This window comes from Cherax quadricarinatus, chromosome 33 (assembly GCF_038502225.1).
Source record: "Cherax quadricarinatus isolate ZL_2023a chromosome 33, ASM3850222v1, whole genome shotgun sequence".
Lineage (NCBI taxonomy): Eukaryota > Metazoa > Arthropoda > Malacostraca > Decapoda > Parastacidae > Cherax > Cherax quadricarinatus.
The window spans coordinates 30,710,605-30,737,726 of record NC_091324.1 but is presented as its reverse complement, the minus strand read 5'-3'; the positions used below and the strand labels follow the sequence as shown (position 1 = coordinate 30,737,726).

The following is a 27,122-nucleotide window of genomic DNA, read 5'->3' as shown; positions in this document are numbered from 1 at the left end:
GGAAATGGGAGGCAATCAGGTTCTACCAGTGAAAGAGAATGACAGTGCCTTGCATCAATAGCTCCTCACTGACAGAAAGGAACTGCCTTTTAGGGGTACAGGGCATAGTTATTTCAGAAATGTAGTATAAGCCTGTCTTTAACCAAATAATCGCTGTATAGTCCTTGTGGCTTAGCGCTTCTTTTTGATTATAATAATAATAATAACCAAATAATCTCTACCAAATAATTCAAGTAAGATTGTTGTTCATTCCATCTGTCCCAACTAGTTTACCCTCTTTCATCCTATCCACTACCCACTGGACTTCAGGATTAAGAAACTTTAGATACTGCAAAAGATTGAAAGACAATATATCTGGCATCACTGGAAAACAGGAGAGATTTGTGATATAATCACTCATATAAAGCCACGAGAAAATAGAAAAAATTTCTCGGATTTAGTAATGAAGGTGGTGGCTGATATTTCTTTACAAACTAAATGGACTGGGATAGTGTTTCAGGATATCAATAACATAACTATAATGTAACCACAAAATAGGTAATACTAACTACAAATATGTATTTACATATACATTACATGATACAATTAGGTCAATATAGATTACATAAACAGTATGTAATAAAAGAAACCCAGCATAGATGATTTTTATGCACCACCAGGAGGAGATCGCACTTTTATACAAAAGGAAAAAAAGTGCCAAAGCTATATTTAAAGTAATTTTATGCAAACAGTAGTAGACTACTGGAATGGAATCCCAAAGGCAGCGAATACTGAACTTGTCTTCATAATCAAAGTCAATACAGACGTGGTATGTTATAAGCGGTTTCTCTTCGCTAAAAGACAAAAATATATAACCAAACCAAAATCTTGTAAATTGAGAGATTGACTGAAAACAACATGTGAGAAACTGACTTAGAATTAGGATAGGTTGGAATGTTTCAGTCATTAAAAATGTAAAGAAATACTGCAGACTGAACACTGTAGGGACAATGAACCTACCACTACTCTTATAACTACAAACTCCTCAAAGAGGTACTTTGATGTTAGTAAGGGGGTATCTGGTCCAAGGAGTACATCCTCTCTCTTCTTGGGGTGAACCAGATTGTCTCCCACTTTCCCAGGCACTTTGACCCTTATGGGTTTAATGCTCCCTTCATGAATACGACAAAAAGGTACCTTCACATATGCACATGATGTACATGTGCCATATTAATATACGAGTTCTGCAGAGCTTAGTTCTGTGATCAGGATATATACTACATTATATATTTAGGATGCACTAAACCTGTAGGGATCATACAGCAGGAATTGGGAGACAATCAGTATTAATCCAAGGAAAGGACATGTCATATTCCTTGGATCAAGAGCCACTCAACAGCATCAAGGAACCTCCTTTGAGGGGATAATACAATATGATAATGATTTCTCTCTTTACCAATCTTCTTTATCCACACTAACAATTAACCGTTTCCTTGACATTTGAGATACCAAAGACAATTGGTCTGTTGGCAGCGAAGCTAAAAAAAAAAAAATTTTTTTCTTTCAATGTAAATCGGTACCTTTACGTAAAGACACGTATTAAAAATGTATATTATATAGTATATAGGCATAAACCAGTTAATACAGCAAACAATAAATACTATTTGGAAATTAATTATTCATATTGAAAGTGATTTCACATTTTGAACATCAATGTTATACAATGGGTTTGTGGTATGTCATGCATACATATATCGGTATGTCAATATTTTATTATCTGTGTCTATATTAAAAAGTATGTATGTGAGTAATACTGTTAAGTCTATAGTGTTCTAAGAGAGGAATCTCATGTCAGTGGTTGACAGATGCCACTGGTGCTATGTCTAGGGCTGAAGGGAAGGCAAATATATTTTTTAATGCATGCATTTTATACCAAGGACTGTGAGCTCTCATGTTTTAATGCAAATTAGTCAAGAAATTATTTATTGGAGGGAACATTATTTTTTTTTTTTGTCAAAAAAAGTGCATAAACAGAAAGCCTCTTATTTGGAGCACTAATTACCTTCTTTTATGTGATTAAGAGAGCAACTCCTTTAATATTTATGCAGACTGTTATATTCAGTAAACCTTAAAATATTCATCTACAAACTAGATGCTTGACAAGAGTTTGAAATTTCTAAGGTTTCTGAACATAAGGTTTCTACAGCAATGGATTGGTTGGTCATGATTTTAAAAACTTACAAAACATGAAATCTGTCTATTAGTTTGACATTTTAATTCTTTATGAAGACTTGGTGCACTAGGTTTGTTTTTAAATTTTGGACATTTTGCTGTATTAGGAGTTTCATGAATTTGCTGGTAATAATGTACAGTACTGCATTGTGCATATTTCAGAGTAACATATAATAGCAGTTTGTTATATAAAACTTAGAGAATGCCCTTATGACTTTAAAGTTTAAACTTAGCTATTCTTTGTCGGCTTAAAAAAACATACAGGTCTCCCTCAACATTCGCGAGGGTTAGGGGATCAAGAGCCTTGCGAATGTTGAAAAACCGTGAATGTTTGGTGCCCCAATATATTGTAGGGAAATATATTACAATACTGCTTCCTTAACTTGTTGAACCATGAATAATCATAAAATACATGAAAACGTCGTAAATTGTACTAAATATATACATGTTATGCTTTAATAACATATGTTATTTAATAACATGTATGTTATTAAATACCACAGACTCCACCACTGCGAGTCCCTACTACCCTCCCTCCGACCTCCGCAACTGGCAGCCAGCCCTCCCACCACTCAGTGTGATGAGTGTTTTGTTTGTTCATTATTTGCTATTAAACTACAGAATAAATAATGTAAACCCATTCATGACTGCATATTGGAATGGCTATTAGGAAAGGTATTAGACGGTGACATCATGTGTTTACTCTTGAACACAGCAAAGAATCGAACATTTCTGCTATTGCTAATAATAACAGTAGTAATAATAATAATAATAATAATAATAATAATAATAATAATAATGAATACGATATAATTGAAGAAGGAAATTGTACAAAAATACGAGGGAGTGGTTGACACATCGTCAGTGTGACTTTGTTTATGCTGGAGTGAACATTAGTCTCCCTGCTCTTCCAAACATTTCACAATAATTCAGCGGTTGAGGCAGTGGTATTTAATAACATATATGTTATAAATAATAATAGTACATGTTATTATTAATAACATGTATTATTATTAACATGTATGTTATTAAATACCATTGCCTCAATCACTGCCTCTACCACTCCAGTCACACTCAATCTACAAGCACCAAACACAATGAATTATTGTGAAATGTTTGGAAGAGCAAGGAGACTAATGTTCACTCCAGCATAAACAAAGTCACACTGACGATGTGTCAACCACTCCCTCGTATTTTTGTACAATTTCCTTCTTCAATTATATCATATTTATTATTATTATTATTATTATTATTATTATTATTATTATTATTATTATTATTACTATTGTTATTATTAGCTGTAGCAGAAATGTTTAATTCTTTGCAGTGTTCAAGAGTAAACACATGATGTCACCGTCTAATACCTGTCCGAATAGCCATTCCAATATGCAGTCATGAATGGGTTTACATTATTTATACTGTAGTTTAATAGCAAATAATGAACAAACAAAACACTCACCACACTGAGTGGTGGGAGGGCTGGCTGCCAGTTGCAGGGGTCGGAGGGAGGGTAGTAGGGACTCGCAGGTGGCGGGAAACTTAAATATGATTTGGCGGCTGGGAATTTGGTGGCTGGGAATTTGGCGGTTGGGAATTCGCGAATGTTTGAAGCCCGTGAAAGTTGAAAACGTGAATGTTGAGGGAGACCTGTACACTTTACTGAATATTTCTGACTTAACATTAACTCATGTACAGTATCCCTTTATATTGACAGCTCACTACATCACAATAAAACAAAGGCAAAAAAATGCTGCAAGCGATTCATATTATGATTATGGCTGTACCAAGGATGCTCCTTAGGGTCATTTGCAGACAGATTGTACTGGGAAAAAGAGTGACAGGTTGTAGATAAATGAGCCAAACTAAACTGATATGCAATGCGTTCTGCAAGTGCCATTTACATTAGTTTACTAATGTGATATAGGTATTATATGCAGAGCACAAATTCTCCCCAGATTATTAGAGTTAATAAAACCCTTCTTGTGTTGCTATACTGCAAACATCAGCTTGTCTTTTTCTGTAATATTAAAATAATATTGATTAACATTCACTGTGCAGATTGTATATACTAGTTTACAAATAAACTTTTTGGTAATGACATAACTGTATGTCTTATATCTAAGTTTAAACAAAATCACATAACTACAGGGAAAAAGGATATTTTAAACCTGAAATGGGAAAGGTGTTATTCGCAAAGATTAAATTTCGATTCGGAATTCTGTTGGATGAATTTCTGAATTAAAAACAAAAAGGTATTAACACAGTTAATTACAACAATTGTATAGCCTTTCTGGTGGTCTGGGGAGGTCGTTGCAGCTACCACGTCGTCAGGGTCGTCTAGAGTATTACTCCAGACTGGACTGCTGGAAGAGTGGGGCAACAGACCTTGTCTGTTTATAAAGTTATGGCAAGTTTTAAATATTAAACAGGATTTTTTCTGGTTTTTTATTTTATACAAAATATTGCTACTGCTCAGTTTTGTGATCTCTAATTACATTGTACGAGTTGACTAATATTTATATCTTGTGTGCAACATGTCCCATATCTGCTTTGTTGCAATTTCTTTATTTCAATGTTATCTAACCAAAATTAATTTTTTCTAGATTTTAGTTTTATGTAACTACTATTAATGATACCATGTGAATGATCTAATTGTGACTCGGACCAGTAGATGTAATGAAATATTTTGTATGCTATATATCCTTGAATATTAACTATAATGCTAACCTTTTTAAGCTTTTAGTTTTTCACTTGATGTATAAAGTACTGTGAGCATGTGTGGTGGTGGCAGCAGCAAGGGTGAGGTGGTAGTGAACTTGACTGTGGGTGATGGTTACAGTAAACTGTCTCTCTCCTCCTTGTCCCTCAATGCAATATCCAACTCTTCCTCATTATCATATGGTTTAATATAGTATTATGATAAAATTAAATACTTGTATGTATACATGATTTTTCCTTTTCCTTTTTGGTGACAAGATCATTTAATGTTTTAACAAGCAATAAAATTATTCAACTGGCCATTAATTTTTTATATAAAATAAGTTGATCCTCTCATAACGATTTGTAAGAGACAAACTTTTAAGACCAACTTTCATCAGATGATCTTGTCATTTGTGTTGGGTTAAGGTCTTTGTGTGCCTCTGTGCTACTTGGGTTTCTTACCTCTTAAAATTAATGGAATTATGGATATGGTATATTAAAGGTGCTGTGCATTGAACTGTCTTCTATCATGCTTCAATCACTTTGATTCATTTTACAGCTAAGTGCTGTATTGATTAATTATTTCAAATAACAAAAAAAAAAAAAAAAATCACTGATACAATGGCAACTCGTTAATATGCATGTACTAATTTATATAAATAAAAAAAAAACTATTTTCTCTACACTAACTTATTCTGATTTTTCTTAATTGTAAAATTAGGAAAATATGAAGAATATAATCTTCAACTTCCTTAAAAAAAGAAAAATGCATTTTATCAAAAAATCCTTAAAAATAAAAATGTTGTTACCTTCGCAAGTGTAATGAAAGTCATTATGAATGATTCAATGCCTAAAATGGAGACTTTGAAAAAATAAAAGATGTGATGAAAAGTAAGAAAAACACTGCAAAAGGAATGTGGAAAAAATAAATTATGAAAATAGCAAGCTAACAGTCATCTGCAGTAATGCTGAACTGCTCCCCAGGGGTTGCCAATGAAAAGTAGTTTGAGCAGATAAGAAAAGCTTGGAATGCCAGTGTATAAATAACCTAGACTAAATTCTTTCTTTCAAAAGATTGTACAAAGCTGTCTCATTATTGCCTCTTTAATGGGGGCTCCTTGTAGTGGTAAAGAGGCCTTCAGTCTGAGGAACTGGACCTTTCAGTTCCTCCGACGTCGTCGCCACTCTAACGCCCTTACTTTATTTTCCCTCCTTGCTGACGGACCCACCTTTGACATAGATTCCCTCTTTGACTTTTTGACAGCAAGTGCTTTATTACACAAACTTTGATAATCCTTCCTTTAGCACTCCTCACAGCCCCTCCTAACGTCATCTTTATTGTCATCTCTACCCTTATTTATCCTTAGATCCTGCATCAGTTCCTACCCTGCAGCACTGTATGACCCTGGTAGGTTTATCATATGATTTTGATTATAATACGTAATAATAATGGACCTTTCAGTCTTCCTCCAACTGACCCTAATTACTCTCCATGTCTCTCTTTCCTACCTCATCCCTCCTCATTTTTCCATCCCTCCCCTCTCCTCCCTTTCCTACTTTGGTCTTTTGGGTCCTCCCCTTAGGAATTCTAACTCCTAGGTTGGGGACAGGTATTACTGTCCATCCCATTCCGTTGAGGTCCTTGGTGGTTGTGTAGTTTGTTGTAGATTCTGCATCATACGGGCATGTCCTACTCCCTCTCTGGTCATAGGGGTGGGGGTGAGGTGGGGTGCTTGTGATGGCTTTTGGGTGACAGGTGTATCTCTGGAGGCTACCTGTCAGATTCTGGGAGGGAGTAGCTGAAGAAGGTATGCCTTGTGGCAGGTTTCTGACTGCAATCTCTTTCATCCACCGAGGTGGATTTGAGGTTGCTATCCTGGTCTCTGTTCTCCCATCCAATATTTGTTCATCACTATGTCAATGATTTTACTTTAACCTGTGCAGGTGCTGACTGTCACCTAGTAGCAGCCTCACTCCAGAATGCTGTCAACAGTGTTTCCTATTGGGCCACTATGCATGGATTTAAATTTTAGGGTGCTAGAGTGCACCAAATTACTTTCACCAGACATTCTGTTGTCTCTAATACTCCTGTATAGCTCCCGTGTTGCTGAAAGTGATAGTCAGATTTCTTGGCCTCCCGTTTGATCACCGGCTGTCATGGAAACCTCATATTACCTCCCTGAAAGAAACTTGCCATAGCAGGCTGAATCTCCTTAAAACCCCTGCTCATCTTTCTGGGGGGGGGGGGGGGAATTGTCGAGCTCTTCTTCAACTGCATTCAGACCTAATTTTATCAAAAATAGACTATGGTGACCAGATTTATTCTGCAGCCTTTCCCACAACTCTTTCTAAACTTGATTCCATCCATCACAAGAGATTACGTTTATGTCTGTGTTTTTTGCTCCTCTCCTATCAAGAGCCTACATGTAAAGGCGAATGTTTCATCCTTGAACGACTGCCCTGATGCTCACTGCCTCTGTTATTTCATCTGATCTCCTGACCTTCACAATCCTTCTACATACAGAATAGTAATGGACGTTAGTAGAGGTCCATTATTTGTTCACCGCCCGTTTGCTCCGTCCCTTTTCTCTTTGTCTTCACTTGCTCTTGACTTCTCTTCAGTTGCCCCTTTTATACATTCATCTAGCATCTAACTTTAATCTTTGCCCAGGGAGGTTCCAACAGTTCATGGCTGTTCTTTCCCAATGCCATGTGCAAAAGCTCAAATACCTACAGCTGCTTCTATCCCTTTTTCTCAACCACTTCTGGTCTCGTTCTCATGCCATTACAGTGTACACTGATGCTTCTAAATCCTCTGACGGTGTTGGGTTTGCAGCAGTATTCCCGGACAGCATTGTGCAAGGGCATTTAATAGACTTGGCTAGCATTTTTATAGCTGAACTCTAGGCAATTCTCACTGCAATTATTCGTATTGCATCTAGGTCTACCTCAATGTTTGTAGTAGTCTCAGACTCCTTAGTGCTTTGCAAGCTATTAAAACAACTGATTCATTTCATCCCCTAGTTCTTTGTGTACAACTTAGGTTGCGCAGCATTTCTAGCAAAAACAAAGAAATCGTTTTCTGCTGGGTCCCTAGTCAAGCTGATGTTCAGGGCAATGAGCAGGCAGACTCTGCTGCACATTCAGCTGTACATGAGCTCCCAGTTTCACACAGAGGTATTACATTCCGAGACTATTTTGCTGTAATCTCTAGCCACCTTTGCAACTGCTGGCAACACCATTGGTCCGTTATGACTCAACAAATTATATTCTATCAAGCCTTTTTATCATTGATGCCAAGGTTGAGAGATTATGTTCTCCCGTCTTACTCATGAGTATCTCATGGAGAGGTGCCCTGTTCCACTCTAAGAAATGTCAGGATCCTATTTCAGTTTGCCATATTCTACTGGACTGTCCTGTCTTTCAACGAGCATGTAGAATTTACCTCCAATGTTGTCACTGTTCTAATACCCTTACTTTATCTTCCCTCCTTGCTGATGGTCCCACCTTTGACTCAGACTCCCTCTTTGACTTTTTGACAGTAACAGATTTATTACACAAACTTTGATAATACTTCCTTTAGCACTCCTCAGAGCCCTTTCTAACTCTACCTCTGTTATCCTCTCCACCCCCCACTACTCTCTGCTCCAGCAACACTCCCTGCCCTGCAGTGCTGTATGACCCTTTTGAGTTTAGTTGCTTGGCTTTGATTATAATAATAATAATAAAAATGTCCCATTATCGCATTCATTAGCAGATGCTATTCCAGTGTCATGGAGCACTTGGGGAGCGGGAGATTATCAAGTTCGGATCAAGAGGCCTTCAACAAAAAGGTTCCCTCTCTTGAAATGACAAAACTGTCCGAAATAGTAAAATATAACTGAACTTAAAAAATGGGTTCCTTCTTTATGGAAAACTGTCAAGTTTAGCTACATTTTGTGGTGCTTTTAATACAATGTACAGGTCTCCCTCAACATTCGCGAGGGTTAGGGGATCAAGAGCCTCGCGAATGTTGAAAAACCGTGAATGCTTGGTGCCCCAATATATTGTAGGGAAATATATTACAATACTGCTTCCTTAACTTGTTGAACCATGAATAATCATAAAATACATGAAAACGTCGTAAATTGTACTAAATATATACATGTTATGCTTTAATAACGTATGTTATTTAATAACATGTATGTTAATAACATGTATGTTATTAAATACCACATTCTCCACCAATGCCTCCATCACTGCGAGTCCCTACTACCCTCCCTCTGACCCCCGCAACTGGCAGCCAGCCCTCCCACCACTCAGTGTGGTGAGTGTTTTGTTTGTTCATTATTTGCTATTAAACTACAGAATAAATAATGTAAACCCATTCATGACTGCATATTGGAATGGCTATTAGGAAAGGTATTAGACGGTGACATCATGTGTTTACTCTTGAACACAGCAAAGAATCGAACATTTCTGCTATTGCTAATAATAACAATAGTAATAATAATAATAATAAATATGATATAATTGAAGAAGGAAATTGTACAAAAATACGAGGGAGTGGTTGACACATCGTCAGTGTGACTTAGTTTATGCTGGAGTGAGCATTAGTCTCCCTGCTCTTCCAAACATTTCACAATAATTCAGCGGTTGAGGCAGTGGTATTTAATAACATATATGTTATAAATAATAATAGTACATGTTATTATTAATAACATGTATTATTATTAACATGTATGTTATTAAATACCATTGCCTCAATCACTGCCTCTACCACTCCAGTCACACTCAATCTACAAGCACCAAACACAATGAATTATTGTGAAATGTTTGGAAGAGCAGGGAGACTAATGTTCACTCCAGCATAAACAAAGTCACACTGACGATGTGTCAACCACTCCCTCGTATTTTTGTACAATTTCTTTCTTCAATTACATCATATTTATTATTATTATTATTATTATTATTATTACTATTGTTATTATTAGCTGTAGCAGAAATGTTTAATTCTTTGCAGTGTTCAAGAGTAAACACATGATGTCACCGTCTAATACCTGTCCGAATAGCCATTCCAATATGCAGTCATGAATGGGTTTACATTATTTATACTGTAGTTTAATAGCAAATAATGAACAAACAAAACACTCACCACACTGAGTGGTGGGAGGGCTGGCTGCCAGTTGTGGGGGTTGGAGGGAGGGTAGTAGGGACTCGCAGGTGGCGGGAAACTTAAATATGATTTGGCGCCTGGGAATTTGATGGCTGGGAATTTGGCGGTTGGGAATTCGCGAATGTGCGAAGCCCGTGAAAGTTGAAAACGTGAATGTTGAGGGAGACCTGTACTGTATTACATTCACAGAGGAAAAGCTAAACCAAAAGTGCCTGGGAACAAAGAAAGCAATCAGGTTCAATCCAAGGAATGAGAGGATAGGTCTAATTCCTTTGACCTGTGATGAAGCATTAAACTTGTAGAGGGTTAGTACACAATTTGAGGAAAGCTAAATTCCATGCTAGAAAAAGTCGTAAACCTTTCCCCTGGATGAATTGCACCAGGGACAAGCACGCATGCAAACTCTCAGGACTGCTCTGCCAGCCTTCTTCCTACAACATATCCAATGAGCCAGTGAAAGAAGTTCTATCAGAACACACAAGCAATCAGGCAGGCAGACATGGATGGATAGACAGATATAAAGAGATTTTGTGTGCGAGGGGTTCAGACATCCAGCAAGCATGTTAGGAGTGGAGGCAAGTAGTTTCTATGACCTGACATCATGTTGGAATGTAAGCAAGGTAACACTTATGAAGAGATTCAATGAAATCAGTTAGCCAGACTTGAATCCTAGAAGTGGGAAGTACAGTGCTTGCACTCTGAAGAAGGAATGGGGACATTTGTAGTTTTGAACTGTAGTATCAGTGCACTATGGCAAGACAGTGACTGAGTGATAGTGAAAGTGTTTCTTCTTTTTTTGGGCCATCCTACCTCAGTTTGTTAAATTATATATACAGCCTCTCCTCACTTAACAACGGAGTTCTGTTCCTAGTGACGAATTTGTTAAACAAATTCGTCACTAAGTGAGGAGCAGCATACTATACTGGTAGAGAGTTTGTGTCAATCTTTGACATTGTTTTAATGTCACCTTTGCACCATTTATAACATTTCTGGTATATTTTTAAATGTTTATACAGTAGTGTACTGTATATTGAAATAAACAGAATAGAGGAAATCAGCTCTAATATACATTATTCAGGTATGAATACTGGTCAGAGAGCGTGTCGTAAGTCCGAGGTGTTGGTAAATGACGACACTGCTAAATGAGGAGAGGCTGTACATTTTTTAACACGTCAGCCGTTTCCCACTGAGGCAGGGTGACTCAAAAAGAAAGAAAAAGCTTTCATCATCATTCAACACTTTCACCATTATTCATGGATAATCACTGTCTTTACAGAGGCGGTCAGATACGACAGTTTAGATGTCCCTCCAAACTGCCAATATCCCAAACCCCTCCTTTAAAGTGTAGGCATCGTACTTCCCATTTCCAGGACTCAAGTTAGGCTAACCAATTTCCCTGAATCCCTTCACAATATATTACCCTACTCATGCTCCAACAGCTTGTCAAGTCCCAAAAACCACTCATCTCCATTCACTCCTATCTAACATGCTCATGCATGCTTGCTGGAAGTCCAAGCCCCTTGCCCACAAAACCCCCTTTTCCTCCTCCCTCCAAACTTTTTGAGGATGACCCCTGCCTTGCCTTCCTTCCCCTTCTAATTTATATGCTCTCCAAGTCATTCTACTTTGTTCCATTCTCTCTAAATGATCAAACTGCCGAATACAGCAAGCAAAAATTTGTGTATGCAATAATTTTGCAAAAATCATTCTGAACCTAACGAAAAGAATATATTTCACTGTGTTTGTTTATTATTAAATTATTGTAAACTTATGTAAAATATATTTAGTTGGATTAGGCTAAATTAAACTGCGCTTGTTATAATAAGGTTAGGTAAGTTTTCTAATGTTCTTTTGGAACAAAATTATTAACTTTAACATAAATAAATAAAAATATACATATATTTAAATGTATAAGAGAAAATTTTAGAAAGGACTTAATTTTAAGTAGCATCAAAAATACTTCAAATGAAGTTTTTTTTTTTTGGTAATGTTTAGTTATTTTTTGTAATTTATTGGTATTTTTTCCTAATTTATAGTTTATTTTTCCTAATTTCTGGTCATTCGTTATTTTTGATAACTGAGTTATTTTTCCAAATTTTTTGTTATTTTTCTTAATGAAAATATTAGCTTCCTCTATATATTATGCATTACAGGGAAAATAGGGCCTTGTATGGTGTTAAAATGATCTAATTTTACATTTTTAAGTGTATATTCTGAATTAGCATAGAAAATAGAACCCCTGGTGTAACTTTAAATAATTTTGAAAATCAGGCAAAAAATGGTGAAAAACAAGATTTTTTTGGGCAAAAAAACTTTTTCTCTCAAAATGGAAAATGATCATGATGACACTGTTGGATCAATTGCTCCCAACATGAAAAATTCTGGTATATACAGCTTTCATGGAAGGTTATGAGAGTTTTTATGAGATGAATGTGCTGTAAGAGGTGCCTCAGTTAAGGAAGAATCAGATGAGAGAAAACAGCCTTTTATCATGCTAAAACTGTCTTTTTATGTTTTAAGTGCATATTCTTAAAGGAGTTCTTGCTAACTGACCAGTTTTATCTATTTGGCACATACGTATAATATTTTGTGAAGGGATTCAGGGAAACTAGTTAGCCAGACTTGAGTCCTAGAATTGGGAAGTACAATGCCTGTACTTTAAAGGAGGGGTTTGGGATATTGGCAGTTTGGAGGCTGACTTTTAAACTGTCGTAAATGAGCACCTCTGCAAAGACAGTGATTATGTATGAGTGAGGTGAAAATGTTCAATGATGATGCAAGTGTTTTCTTTTTAGGAATTTTCTTTCTTTTTAGGACACCCTGCCTCAGTGGGAGACGATCAACGTGTTGAAAAAAAATTTATATATACAGCCTCTCCTCACTTAGCAACGTACTCATTTACCAATGCTTCAGACTTACGATGGGCTCTCTGGCCAGTATCCATACCTAAATACATAATGAATATTAGAACTGATTTCCTCTATTCTGTTTATTTCAATATACAGTACACTACTGTATAAACATTCAAAAATATACCAGAAATGTTATAAATGGTGCAAAGGTGACATTAAAACAATATCATAGATGGTTGACACAAACTCACTACCATTGTAGTATGCTCCTCACTTAGCAACAAATTCGTTTAACGAATATATATATATATATATATATATATATATATATATATATATATATATATATATATATATATATATATATATATATATATATATATATAGTGAGTGAGTGTGTGTGTGTGTGCGTGTGTGTGTAGTCACCTATTTGTGGCTGCAGGGGTGGAGTCATAGCTCCTGGCCCCACCTCTTCACTGATTGCTACTAGGTCCTCTCTGTCCCTGCTCCATGAGCTTTATCATACCTCGCCTTAAAACTATGTATGGTTCCTGCCTCCACTACTTCACTTTCTAGGCTATTCCATGGCTTGACTACTCTATGACTGAAGAAATACTTCCTAACATCCCTTTGATTCATCTGAGTCTTCAACTTCCAATTGTGACCTCTTGTGTCTGTGTCCCATCTCTGGAACATCCTGTCTTTGTCCACCTTGTCTATTCCGCGCAGTATTTTGTATGTCGTTATCATGTCTACCCTGACCCTCCTGGCCTCCAGTGGCGTCAGGCCAATTTCCCTCAACCTTTCTTCGTAGGACAATCCCCGTAGCTCTGGGACTAGTCTTGTTGCAAACCTTTGCACTTTCTCTAATTTCTTGACGTGCTTGACTAGGTGTGGATTCTAAACTGGTGCTGCATATATGCTCCAGTATAGGCCTGACGTAAATGGTATACAGAGTCTTGAACAACTCCTTACTGAGGTATCGGAACGCTATCCGTAGGTTTGCCAGGCGCCCGTATGCTGCAGCAGTTATCTGATTGATGTGCGCCTCAGGAGATATGCTCGGTGTTATACTCACCCCCAGATCTTTTTCCTTGAGTGAGGTTAGTAAAATTTGGCCATCTAAACTATATTGTGTCTGCGGTCTTCTTTGCCCTTCCCCAATCTTCATGACTTTGCATTTGGCGGGGTTAAACTCAAGGAGCCAGTTGCTGTGTGTGTGTGTGTGTGTGTGTGTGTACTCACCTAATTGTACTCACCTAATTGTGGTTGCAGGTGTCGAGACTCAGCTCCTGGCCCCGCCTCTTCACTGATTGCTACTGGATCCTCTCTCTCTCTGCTTCCTGAGCTTTGTCATACCTCTTCTTAAAACTATGTATGGTTCCTGCCTCCACTACTTCACTTGCTAGGCTATTCTACTTGCTGACAACTCTATGACTGAAGAAATACTTCCTAACGTCCCTGTGACTCGTCTGAGTCTTCAGCTTCCAGTTGTGACCCCTTGTCCCTGTGTCCCATCTCTGGAACATCCTATCTCTGTCCACCTTGTCTATTCCCCGCAGTATCTTGTATGTCGTTATCATGTCTCCCCTGACCCTTCTGTCCTCCAGTGTCGTCAGTCCGATTTCCCTTAACCTTTCCTCGTACGACATTCCCTTGAGCTCTGGGACTAGCCTTGTTGCAAACCTTTGTACTTTCTCTAACTTCTTGACGTGCTTGACCAGGTGTGGGTTCCAGACTGGTGCTGCATACTCCAGTATGGGCCTAACATACACAGTGTACAGTGTCTTGAACGATTCCTTATTAAGGTATCGGAACGCTATTCTCAGGTTTGCCAGGCGCCCGTATGCTGCAGCGGTTACTTGGTTGATGTGTGCCTCTGGTGATGTGCTCGGTGTTATGGTCACCCCAAGGTCTTTCTCCCTGAGTGAGGTCTGTAGTCTTTGTCCACCTAGCCTATACTCTGTCTGCGGTCTTCTTTGCCCCTCCCCAATCTTCATGACTTTGCATTTGGCTGGATTGAATTCGAGAAGCCAGTTGCTGGACCACATGTCCAGCCTGTCCAGGTCTCTTTGCAGTCCTGCCTCATCCTCGTCCGATTTAATTCTTCTCATCAACTTCACGTTATCTGCGAACAGGGACACTTCAGAGTCTATTCCTTCCATCATGTCGTTCACATATATCAAAAATAGCACTGGTCCTAGAACTGACCCCTGTGGGACCCCGCTCGTAACAGGCGCCCACTGTGATACCTCTTCACGTACCATGACTCATTGCTGCCTCCCTGTCAGGTATTCCCTTATCCATTGCAGTGCCCTCCCTTTTACGTGCGCCTGATCCTCCAGCTTCTGCACTAATCTCTTGTGGGGAACTGTGTCAAAGGCCTTCCTGCAGTCTAGGAAAACGCAATCTACCCACCCCTCTCTCTCGTGTCTTACTTCTGTTACCTTGTCATAAAACTCCAGGAGGTTTGTGATACAAGATTTGCCTTCCATGAACCCATGCTGGTTTTCATTTATAATCTTGTTCCTTTCCAGGTGTTCGACCACTCTCCTCCTGATAATCTTCTCCATGACTTTGCACACAATACATGTCAGAGACACAGGTCTGTAGTTTAGTGCCTCGTTTCTGTTTCCTTTCTTAAATATGGGGACTACATTAGCTGTCTTCCATTTCTCAGGTAGTTGCCCAGTTTCAAGGGATGTGTTGAAGATTGTGGTTAGAGGCACGCACAGCATCTCTGCTCATTCTCTAAGGACCCATGGGGAGATGTTGTCCGGTCCCATCGCCTTTGAGGTGTCAAGGTCACTTAAGAGCTTCTTCACCTCCTCCTCAGTTGTTCGTATGTCATCCAACACTTGTTGGTATATTCCCTCTTGATGTTCCCTTCTGTGCTGTCTTCCCACAGCCCTTCCTGTCTCTACTGTAAAAACTTCCTTAAATCTCCTGTTCAGCTCCTCACATACCTCCTGATCATTTCTTGTGAGTTCTCCACCTTCTGTCCTTAATCTGATCACCTGGTCTTTGACTGTTGTCTTCCTCCTGATGTGGCTATACAACAGTTTCGGGTCAGTCTTGATTCTCGATGCTATGTCATTTTCATACTGTTGCTGGGCCTCCCTCCTTACCTGTGCGTACTCATTCCTGGCTCTGCGACTGATCTCCCTATTTTCGTGTGTTCTCTGCCTTCTGTACTTTCTCCATTCTCTATTGCATTTTGTTTTTGCCTCCTTACACAGTCGGGTAAACCAGGGGCTCGTTCTGGTCTTCCCGTTGTTACTGTTGCCCTTGGGAATAAACCTTTCCACTGCCTCCTTGCATTTTGTTGTTACATATTCCATCATTTCATTTACTGGCTTTCCTGCCAGTTCTCTGTCCCACTGGACCTCCCGCAGGAAGTTCTTCAACCCTATGTAGTCCCCTCTTTTATAGTCAGGCTTTTCCCATTCAACTCCTGTTATTCTCTCCACTTGCAGCTCTACTATGTATTCAAAGCACAGAACCACGTGGTCGCTAGCTCCTAGGGGACTCTCATACTTGATGTCCTCAATATCTGAGCTGCCCAGCATGAACACAAGGTCCAATCTTGCTGGTTCATCCTCCCCTCTCACTCTGGTAGTGTCCTTAACATGTTGGTGCATGAGGTTTTCCAGCACCACGTCCAACATCCTGGCTCTCCATGTTTCAGGACCCCCATGTGGCTCCAGGTTTTCCCAGTCAATCTCCCTGTGGTTGAAATCCCCCATAACCAGCAACTTTGCTCTGCTGGAGTGAGCTCTTCTTGCCACCTCAGCAAGTGTGTCTACCACTGCTCTGTTGCTCTCTTCATTTTCCTCTCTTGGCCTCCTGCAGTTCTGTGGTGGATTATACATCACTGCAATGACCACTTTATGTTCCCCAGACTGAAGTATACCTGCTATGTAGTCTCTTTCTCCCGTCTCATCTATTCCTTCCATTTTCTCGAATTTCCATCTATTTTTTACGAGCAGAGCAACCCCACCTCCCCCCCTGCCCCTTCTATCTTTCCTCATGATCTGGTATCCTGGTGGGAAGATTGCATCTGTTATTGTCTCCATGAGTTTTGTTTCTGTAACTGCTATGATGTCTGGGGACTTCTCATTGATTCTTTCTTGCCATTCCTCATGTTTATTCGTTAATCCATCTGCATTTGTGTACCAAACCTTCAACTTCTGTTCTAATACTGTAACTGTGGTGTAGGGGGGGGGGGTGGAAACAGAGGGATCGGTGTGTGATGGTTGGTTTGGATTGTTCAGTTGCCTTGGGGGTGTCGTGGCTGGAGTCCTTCTGCAGGTGTTTCTGGGGGGTGCGCTTGTCCTTCCATTTGATCCTGGATTATTCTGCTCTCCTTTTTCATTTACTCCCATTTCTCCTTTCGTTTTTGAACTCTCTCTTTCATTGTCTTCCTTTCGTCCTGTGTTCTGTCTCGATCGAGGTACACACTCCGGAACTCCTGCTTGCCTCTCAGCCGTGCTTTCTCCTGCAGGATCATGGTTCGGGTTGATTCTGCCTTGAAAATTACTTTGAGAGGCCGATTCCTTTTCTTTGTGAACCACCCAATTCTCCGAAAATTTGCCACCTGGGTCATGTCCCCCTCGCCTATCACCGTCATGATATCTTCAATCGCTTTTTTCTCCTCCTGCTTTCTTTCATCATAAGTTTCCCCTTTAGCTTCGTCTAGCCCATAGACAAACACGGATCTTTCCCATTCCACCTCCCACTATGACTCCCATTGCATCCTCTGTGTTTTAGTTCCTTCCCATGGAGTGTTCCTTCCTTCAGTCCCTTCCCTAGTTATTGCCCCTATGCTTCTTGGTTTATCCTTCCTGCTCACCTGCTCCTGGCCCCCACAGGTATCTGGTAAGGTCCTTGCACATGTCCTAGTTCCTTCAATGTCTTCAAACCTCTCATTCTGTCCTAGTGTGCTCCCTGTCTTTGTTTTGGCCCCATGTGGGTTTGACAGGACCTCTGCATACAGTTTAGTTTCCATGCTTCCTTCAGACCTGTTGTCTGTGTTTGATGTAGCCATTGCCGATGCTACTTCTGTAATATCTTTGTCTCTGTGCTGTTTCAGATGTCTCAGCTCCTCTTCTAATCTCTCTATCTTGATTTCTGCTGCTGTGGCCTGTTGCTTCCACCTTCTGCATTCTGCTGCTAACCTCTCTTCCATCTTCCTTTCCAGCTCATCTAGTCTCCTTCCCCAGTCTTCCTCCCTTTTTTTGAGCTCTACCTCCCATTCCTCCCTCCCAGATTCGTCCTTGGAGCCCCTTGTCCTCATCCTGGTTAGGGGAGGGGAATAGATGGTTAGGAGAGGGGATGGATGGTTGTGGGGGAGGGGGAGGATGGTTATTGGAGGGGTAGAGATAGTTGGGGGAGGGGGTTAGATGGTTTGATGGAGAGAGGGGATGGATGGTTATGGGGGAGGGGGAGGATGGTTATTGGAGGGAGGGAGGTAGTTGGGGGGTTAGACGGTTTGGGGAGGGGTTAGGTGGTTTGGGGAGGGGTAGGTGGATAAGGTGAGGTGGTTAGGGAAGGGGGAGAGGTGGTAGGGGAGGGGGGGTACGTGTTTGTGTCAAGTGGTGAAGGGTGTGTGGGTGTGTGTGTGTATGTGCGTGTGTGTGTGCGTGTGTGTACTCACCTAGTTGTACTCACCTAGTTGAGGTTGCAGGGGTCGATTCCAAGCTCCTGGCCCCACCTCTTCACTGTTTGCTACTAGGTCACTCTCCCTGAACCGTGAGCTTTATCATACCTCTGCTTAAAGCTATGTATGGATCCTGCCTCCACTACATCGCTTCCCAAACTATTCCACTTCCTGACTACTCTGTGGCTCAAGAAATACTTCCTAACATCCCTGTGATTCATCTGTGTCTTCAACTTCCAACTGTGTCCCTTTGTTGCTGTGTCCCATCTCTGGAACATCCTGTCTTTGTCCACCTTGTCAATTCCTCTCAGTATTTTGTATGTCGTTATCATGTCCCTCCTATCTCTCCTGTCCTCCAGTGTCATCAGGTTGATTTCCCTTAACCTCTCCTCGTAGGACATACCTTTTAGCTCTGGGACTAGTCTTGTTGCAAACCTTTGCACTTTCTCTAGTTTCTTTACGTGCTTGGCTAGGTGTGGGTTCCAAACTGGTGCCACATACTCCAATAAGGGCCTAACATACACGGTGTACAGGGTCATGAATGATTCCTTATTAAGATGTCGGAATGCTGTTATGAGGTTAGCTAGGCGCCCATATGCTGCAGCAGTTATTTGGTTGATGTGCGCTTCAGGAGATGTGCCTGGTGTTATACTCACCCCAAGATCTTTTTCCTTGAGTGAGGTTTGTAGTCTCTGGCCCCCTAGACTGTACTCCATCTGCGGTCTTCTTTGCCCTTCCCCAATCTTCATGACGTTGCACTTGGTGGGGTTGAACTCCAGTAGCCAATTGCTGGACCAGGTCTGTAGCCTGTCCAGATCCCTTTGTAGTTCTGCCTCGTCTTCGATCGAATGAATTCTTCTCATCAACTTCACGTCATCTGCAAACAGGGACACTTCGGATTCTATTCCTTCCATCATGTCGTTCACAAATACCAGAAACAGCACTTTTCCTAGGACTGACCCCTGTGGGACCCCGCTGGTCACAGGTGCCCACTCTGACACCTCGCCACGTACCATGGCTTGCTGCTGTCTTCCTGACAAGTATTCCCTGATCCATTGTAGTGCCTTCCCTGTTATCCCTGCTTGGTCCTCCAGTTTTCACACTAATCTCTTGCATGGAACTGTGTCGAATGCCTTCTTACAGCCCAAGAAAATGCAATCTACCCACCCCTCTTTCTCTTGTCTTACTGCTGTCACCCTGTCAGAACTCCAGTAGGTTTGTGAAACTGGATTTCCCGTTCCTGAAACCGTGTTGGCTGTTGTGTACTCACCTAATTGTGGTTGCAGGGGTCGAGACTCAGCTCCTGGCCCCGCCTCTTCACTGATCGCTACTGGATCCTCTCTCTCTCTGCTTCCTGAGCTTTGTCATACCTCTTCTTAAAACTATGTATGGCTCCTGCCTCCACTACTTCACTTGCTAGGCTATTCCACTTGCTGACAACTCTATGACTGAAGAAATACTTCCTAACGTCCCTGTGACTCGTCTGAGTCTTCAGCTTCCAGTTGTGACCCCTTGTCCCTGTGTCCCCTCTCTGGAACATCCTATCTCTGTCCACCTTGTCTATTCCCCGCAGTATCTTGTATGTCGTTATCATGTCTCCCCTGACCCTTCTGTCCTCCAGTGTCGTCAGTCCGATTTCCCTTAACCTTTCCTCGTACGACATTCCCTTGAGCTCTGGGACTAGCCTTGTTGCAAACCTTTGTACTTTCTCTAACTTCTTGACGTGCTTGACCAGGTGTGGGTTCCAGACTGGTGCTGCATACTCCAGTATGGGCCTAACATACACAGTGTACAGTGTCTTGAACGATTCCTTATTAAGGTATCGGAACGCTATTCTCAGGTTTGCCAGGCGCCCGTATGCTGCAGCGGTTATTTGGTTGATGTGTGCCTCCGGTGATGTGCTCGGTGTTATGGTCACCCCAAGGTCTTTCTCCCTGAGTGAGGTCTGTAGTCTTTGTCCACCTAGCCTATACTCTGTCTGCGGTCTTCTTTGCCCCTCCCCAATCTTCATGACTTTGCATTTGGCTGGATTGAATTCGAGAAGCCAGTTACTGGACCACATGTCCAGCCTCTCCAGGTCTCTTTGCAGTCCTGCCTCATCCTCGTCCGATTTAATTCTTCTCATCAACTTCACGTCATCTGCGAACAGGGACACTTCAGAGTCTATTCCTTCCATCATGTCGTTCACATATATCAAAAATGGCACTGGTCCTAGAACTGACCCCTGTGGGACCCCGCTCGTAACAGGCGCCCACTGTGATACCTCTTCACGTACCATGACTCGTTGCTGTGTGTGTGTGTGTGTTTGTTTTCCCCACTTCCCCAAACACACACACCGTGTAGACTCGCTTCGATGAAAGTGTTTGTTCACCTTGGGTGTATGGTGTAAAGTGGATAATGGTGTGTTGTTTATAGTGGGGGACTGTGTATATTGTCGTGTCATGTATAATGAGGTGTTGTTGAGCGCAATGAGTGGGCAACTCTGCCAGGACTGCCTGCCCAGGTCATCATCCCTCCTCCACTACTCCCAGACCCTTATCACTCCTCACACCACCTCCTCCCTACCCCGCCTTCCACGAGAACTTGAGACCGCCAACCAGATCTAGGCCTACGCTCTACTCCACCCCTCTCCACCCCCACCATGAACAACCCAGGATATGTGCCTCCACCCACACATGCCTTTCTCCCTTCAGCCCAAGCTTACAACACAGATTGAGGTATTGCAGATGATGCAGCTAGCCAGCCACAAAGCCAGGGAAACAGTGCACCTAACAATGAAAGAAGAGGCACATGTCAGGTGTGTGGAGCGCATCGGGCACTAAACAGGAATGGCCTTATACGTGCACACAATGGGTGTGCTGGATCATATATGGTCCCTGCAGAGAGCAGCCCACAGCCTCCACAGGCAGATGAAAGTTCCAATGGTAACCTCCTTAGCTGCGAAGATCTGATGGCATTCAAATCCACTGCTAGCAGTACCCTATCTCACATTCCTAAAGTGGCTCATCCATATGCGGCAGGGAAATTCACAGACCTTAAGCAAGTGAATGGAGGTTCCACCAACTTAAAAGTCCGAGGCACCATTAAAGCATGGCACAACCTACTCCTGTTTGGCAATGTCTGTCTTGCAGTTCCTGAAAGACAAGACAAACTGCTAACCACATCAGTCATCAAGGCAGTGTGCAACTACCCAAGAACAGTTAATTGTGTCCCTCTGTCCCATCATCGCAGGAATCACAGAGACAGACCCCCCCCCCAAAAAAAGAGAAAATCTGCGAACAGATTAGCAAAAAAATCGAAGTAGGTAACACAGTGGAAGCAATCAAAATAATTACAAGTGACGACACCGTTACTCCCAAAGATGAGGCCACAGCCCAAGCACTAAGAGACAAGCACCCAACAAGGGACACCACAGTCGTTAAAAACCCCGAGGAAGACCTCATCACTGGACAATTAATTCTGCCAGAATCAGAAGTCTATAAGGCGAAAGTGTCATTTCCAGCAGGATCTGCAGGAGGTTACACTGGAATTTGACCACAACACCTCAAGGAGATGGTAAATCCAGTACTCGGCACATCTGCACAATTCTTCTCTCCGAGTTAACAACCTTCGTCAACAACTGTCCGGCTGGGCGGATTCCAGAAGAAATTAAACCTTTCTTTTTTTGAGCCTCATTATGCGCTTTGAATAGGGATGGCGGAATCAGACCCATTGCTGTTGGTAACACTCTTTGCCGTCTCGTTGCCAAAGCAGCAGTAAGAAACATTCGCCTAGAAGCTGCCGGTTTACTTCAGCCACACCAACTGGGCTTTGGGGTCTCTCAAGGAAGCTCATGCAGCAAGGGGCTACATCAGGGACTTACCAGAAGACAAGGCCGTAGTCAAACTTGACTTTAGAAATGCTTTTAATATGGTGAAAAGAGATGTATGTGGTCTTGCCAGCCATTCAGGATCGGTTCTCCAGTCTTTTTCCCTTCATTTCAGCTGGCTACAGCAAACTCTCAATTCTTGTGTTTGGCGAACATGAAATTCCCTTATCAGTGGGTGTTCAGCAGGGTGACCCACCCGCACCACTTTTCTTCTGCTTGGCAGTAAGAGAACTAACTTCCAGCCTGTGCAGCGAGCTCAACATCTGGTACCTGGATGATGGCACTCTGGCAGGTACTGAAGAGCTCCTGCTAGAGGACCTACAACTGGTGAAGACACAGGAAGAAGCCTTGGGACTCATCCTCAATCCCTCCAAGTGTGAAATCATCACAACGAACAAGGAAACAATCAGAGCTGTATGAAAAATTCTCCCTGAAGTCTCTACTACCACTCCATCCAAGAGCACCCTCTTGGGAACACCGCTCGGTCATCAGGCCATCGACACAGTCCTCAAGGACAAACTGTATGACCTGAAGAGAATGGAGGAGTGAATAAGAGATCTTGATGCCAGTGATGCCTTGTATCTCCTCACAAGATGTCTTACTCTGCCAAGACTCGCTTACTTCCTGAGGTGCGCACCTTCCTTTGACAACCCAACACTCAATGAATATGATTCACTCCTGAGCTCTGTCACTAGAAGATGAGTAATGGGATCAGGCAACTCTCCCTGTACGACTGAGAGGTATAGGGGTGTGCAAGGTAACGTCTCTTGTCCAGTCCCTGTCTGCTGGCCTATATATACTCCCTCCTCTCCTTTTTGTTAGTGTGACTTTGTAAATGGTTCAAGTCGGACCGAAACGTCGTCGTAAGCTCCTCTATCCTCTGTACGAGTTGTGTGTACGTGTGTTAGTTACCATTCTGTCCTAGGCACATGTCGATTAGACACTAGGCCTGCTGTATATGCGCGCACGCGCGCGTGCGTGTGTGTGTGTGTGTGTGTGTGTGTGTGTGTGTGTGTGTGTGTGTGTGTGTGTGTGTGTGTGTGTGTGTGTGTGTGTGTGTGTACTCACCTAGTTGAGGTTGCAGGGGTCGAGTCCAGGGCTTTGGTGTGTGTTAGTTACCATTTTGTCCTAGGCACATGTCGATTAGACACTAGGCCTGTTGTATATGCGCGCGCGCGTGTGTGTGCGTGTGTGTGTGTGTGTGTGTGTGTGTGTGTGTGTGTGTGTGTGTGTGTGTGTGTGTGTGTGTGTGTGTGTGTGTGTGTGTGTGTATGTGTGTGTGTATGTGTGTGTGTGTGCACTCACCCACTCGTGGCTGCAGGGGTCGAGACTCAGCTCCCGGCCCCGCCCCCCCACCGACCGCCACCAGGTCCTCTCTCTCCCCGCTACATGAGCGTTATCACACCTCATCTCAAAGCCATGCATGGTTCCCGCCTCCACTACCTCACTTGCCCGGCCACTCCACCCCCTAACCACCCTATGACTGAAGAAATACTTCCTAACATCCCTTTGACTCATCTGGGTCTTCAACTTCCAATTGTGACCCCTTGTTTCCGTGTCCCATCTTTGGAACATCCTGTCTTTGTCCACCTTATCTATTCCACGCAGTATTTTGTATGTCGTTATCATGTCTACCCTGACCCTCCTGTCCTCCAGTGTCGTCAGGCCGATTTCTTCGTAGGACATTCCCCTTAGCTCTGGAACTAGCCTTGTTGCAAATTTTTGCACTTTCTCTAATTTCTTGACGTGCTTGACCAGGTGTGGGTTCCAAACTGGTGCTGCATACTCCAGTATGGGCCTGACGTACACGGTGTACAGAATCTTGAACGATTCCTTACTGAGGTATCGGAACGCTATTCTCAGGTTTGCCAGGCGCCCATATGCTGCAGCAGTTGTCTGGTTGATGTGTGCTTCCGGAGACATGCTCGGTGTTATACTCACCCCAAGATCTTTCTCACTGAGTGAGGTTTGCAGTCTTTGGCCAACTAAACTATACTCTGTCTGAGGTCTTATTTGCCCTTCCCTGATCCTCATGACTCTGAATTTGGCGGGGTTAAATTCTAGGAGCCAGTTGCTGGACCACGCGTTGCTGTGTTGATCCTTCCTGCTGTGTTGATCCTTCCTGCTATGTTGATCCTTCCTGTTGTGTTGATCCTTCCTGTTGTGTTGATCCTTCCTGCTGTGTTGATCCTTCCTGTTGTGTTGATCCTTCCTGCTGTGTTGATCCTTCCTGCTATGTTGATCCTTCCTGTTGTGTTGATCCTTCCTGTTGTGTTGATCCTTCCTGCTGTGTTGATCCTTCCTGTTGTGTTGATCCTTCCTGTTGTGTTGATCCTTCCTGCTGTGTTGATCCTTCCTGCTGTGTTGATCTACCAGTAAAGATATCATAGCTAGGTGTTATACATGTGTGTAATGCACCGAAACCTCCCTCATCTCCCTCACTTCCCTCATCTCTCTTACCTCCTGGTGAAGGTAGCAGTTTATCTCATCCAGGAGGAGGGGGAGGAGGAGGAGGGGGGAGGGCAAGGGATGCGAGGAAAGGAGAGGAAGGGGAAGAGGAGGTCAGGAAGAGAGGTGGCTTGTGGTCTTGAGATGCCTCAAGCATCATGACCTTCTGGCGTCAGGTAGTTACCCCCACGCCCTCACCCCACGCCCTCATCCAATGCCCTCACCCCACGCCCCCACCCCACGCCCTCACCCAACGCCCTCATCCCATGCCTTCACCCCACGCCCTCACCCCATCCCCTCACCCCTCACCCCACGCCCTCACCCCTCACCCCATGCCCTCACCCCTCACCCCACGCCCTCATCCCATGCCTCACCCCACGCCCTCACCCCTCACCCCACGCCCTCACCCCACACCCCACCCCCACACCCCTCACCCCACGCCTTCACCCCACGCCCTCACCCCACGCCCTCATCCCACGCCCTCACCCCACGCCCTCACCCCTCACCCCCCGCCCACACCCCACCCCCTCACCCCTCACCCCACGCCCTCACCCCACGCCCTCATCCCATGCCCTCACCCCACGCCCTCACCCCACGCCCTCACCCCTCACCCCACGCCTTCACCCCACGCCCTCACCCCACGCCCTCATCCCATGCCTTCACCCCTCACCCCATGCCTTCACCCCTCACCCCATGCCCTCACCCCTCACCCCATGCCCTCACCCCTCACCCCACGCCCTCATCCCATGCCTTCACCCCTCACCCCATGCCCTCACCCCTCACCCCACGCCCTCACCCCACGCCCTCATCCCATGCCCTCACCCCACGCCCTCACCCCACGCCCTCACCCCTCACCCCACGCCTTCACCCCACGCCCTCATCCCATGCCTTCACCCCTCACCCCATGCCCTCACCCCTCACCCCATGCCCTCACCCCCTTGCTTTATAGACACTGAACATAAACTGCTTATCTGAAGACTATTATTCCTGGGGGAGGGGTCGCTGCCCCCCTGCAGTAACATCCCAGACCACATCTGCTGTCACTGATGTCAACAAAGTCAGTCGAACACTGAAGTCACACTATGACTCAGCATTCAGTGAGTCATAACCCAAAAGAACAACAACAACTTAATTGACTTTCTAACATCAGCGACCCAAAACACCGCCCACATTTCCATAGTATCTGCCATGATTTTAAGTTCTCTTGACTTCGATGAAGCTATACGTAGTGTGATGGTGCACTCTGACCCAGACTAGTGCACTCCATATTAAACAAGAGTTGCAACACACCACTCTCACGTGTCTTAAATATTCTATGGACACGCAGTATGGACACGCAGTCTGGACACGCAGTCTGGACACGGGTGTGTGTGTGTGTGTGTGTGTGTGTGTGTGTGTGTGTGTGTGTGTGTGTGTGTGTGAGTGTGTGTGTGTGTGTTTGTGTGTGTGTGTGTGTGTGTGTGTGTGTGTGTGTGTGTGTACTCACCTATTTGTGGTTGCAGGGGTCGAGTCACAGCTCCTGGCCCCGCCTCTTCGCTGATTGCTACTAGGTCCTCTCTCTCCCTGCCCCATGAGCTCTATCATATCTCGCCTTAAAACTATGTATGGTTCCTGCCTCCACCACATCACTTTCTAGGCTATTCCACGGCCTGACTACTCTATGACTGAAGAAATACTTCCTAACATCCCTTTGATTCATCTGAGTCTTCAACTTCCAATTGTGACCTCTTGTGTCTGTGTCCCATCTCTGGAACATCCCGTCTTTGTCCACCTCGTCTATTCCGCGCAGTATTTTATATGTCGTTATCATGTCTCCCCTGACCCTCCTGGCCTCCAGTGTCGTCAGGCCGATTTCCCTCAACCTTTCTTCATAGGACAATCCCCGTAGCTCTGGGACTAGTCTTGTTGCAAACCTTTGCACTTTCTCTAATTTCTTGACGTGCTTGACTAGGTGTGGATTCCAAACTGGTGCTGCATACTCCAGTATGGGCCTGACGTAGATGGTGTACAGAGTCTTAAACGAATCCTTACTGAGGTATCGGAACGCTATCCGTAGGTTTGCCAGGCGCCCGTATGCTGCAGCAGTTATCTGATTGATGTGCGCCTCAGGAGATATGCTCGGTGTTATACTCACCCCCAGATCTTTTTCCTTTAGTGAGGTTTGCAGTCTTTGGCCATCTAAACTATATTGTGTCTGCGGTCTTCTTTGCCCTTCCCCAATCTTCATGA

The 27,122-nt window shown here is 43.2% G+C and overlaps 1 long non-coding RNA gene across 1 annotated transcript in view; it reads right to left on the bottom strand.

The window, feature by feature from the left end:
- Positions 1–3,967: 3,967 nt before the first annotated feature.
- LOC138853562 (uncharacterized) overlaps positions 3,968–27,122 on the bottom strand; it is a 41,245-nt gene continuing 18,090 nt past the window's right edge. Inside the window, exon 3 of the long non-coding RNA XR_011392734.1 lies at positions 3,968–4,228. This is a non-coding gene — a long non-coding RNA (uncharacterized lncRNA). The remainder of the gene's footprint in view (positions 4,229–27,122) is intronic.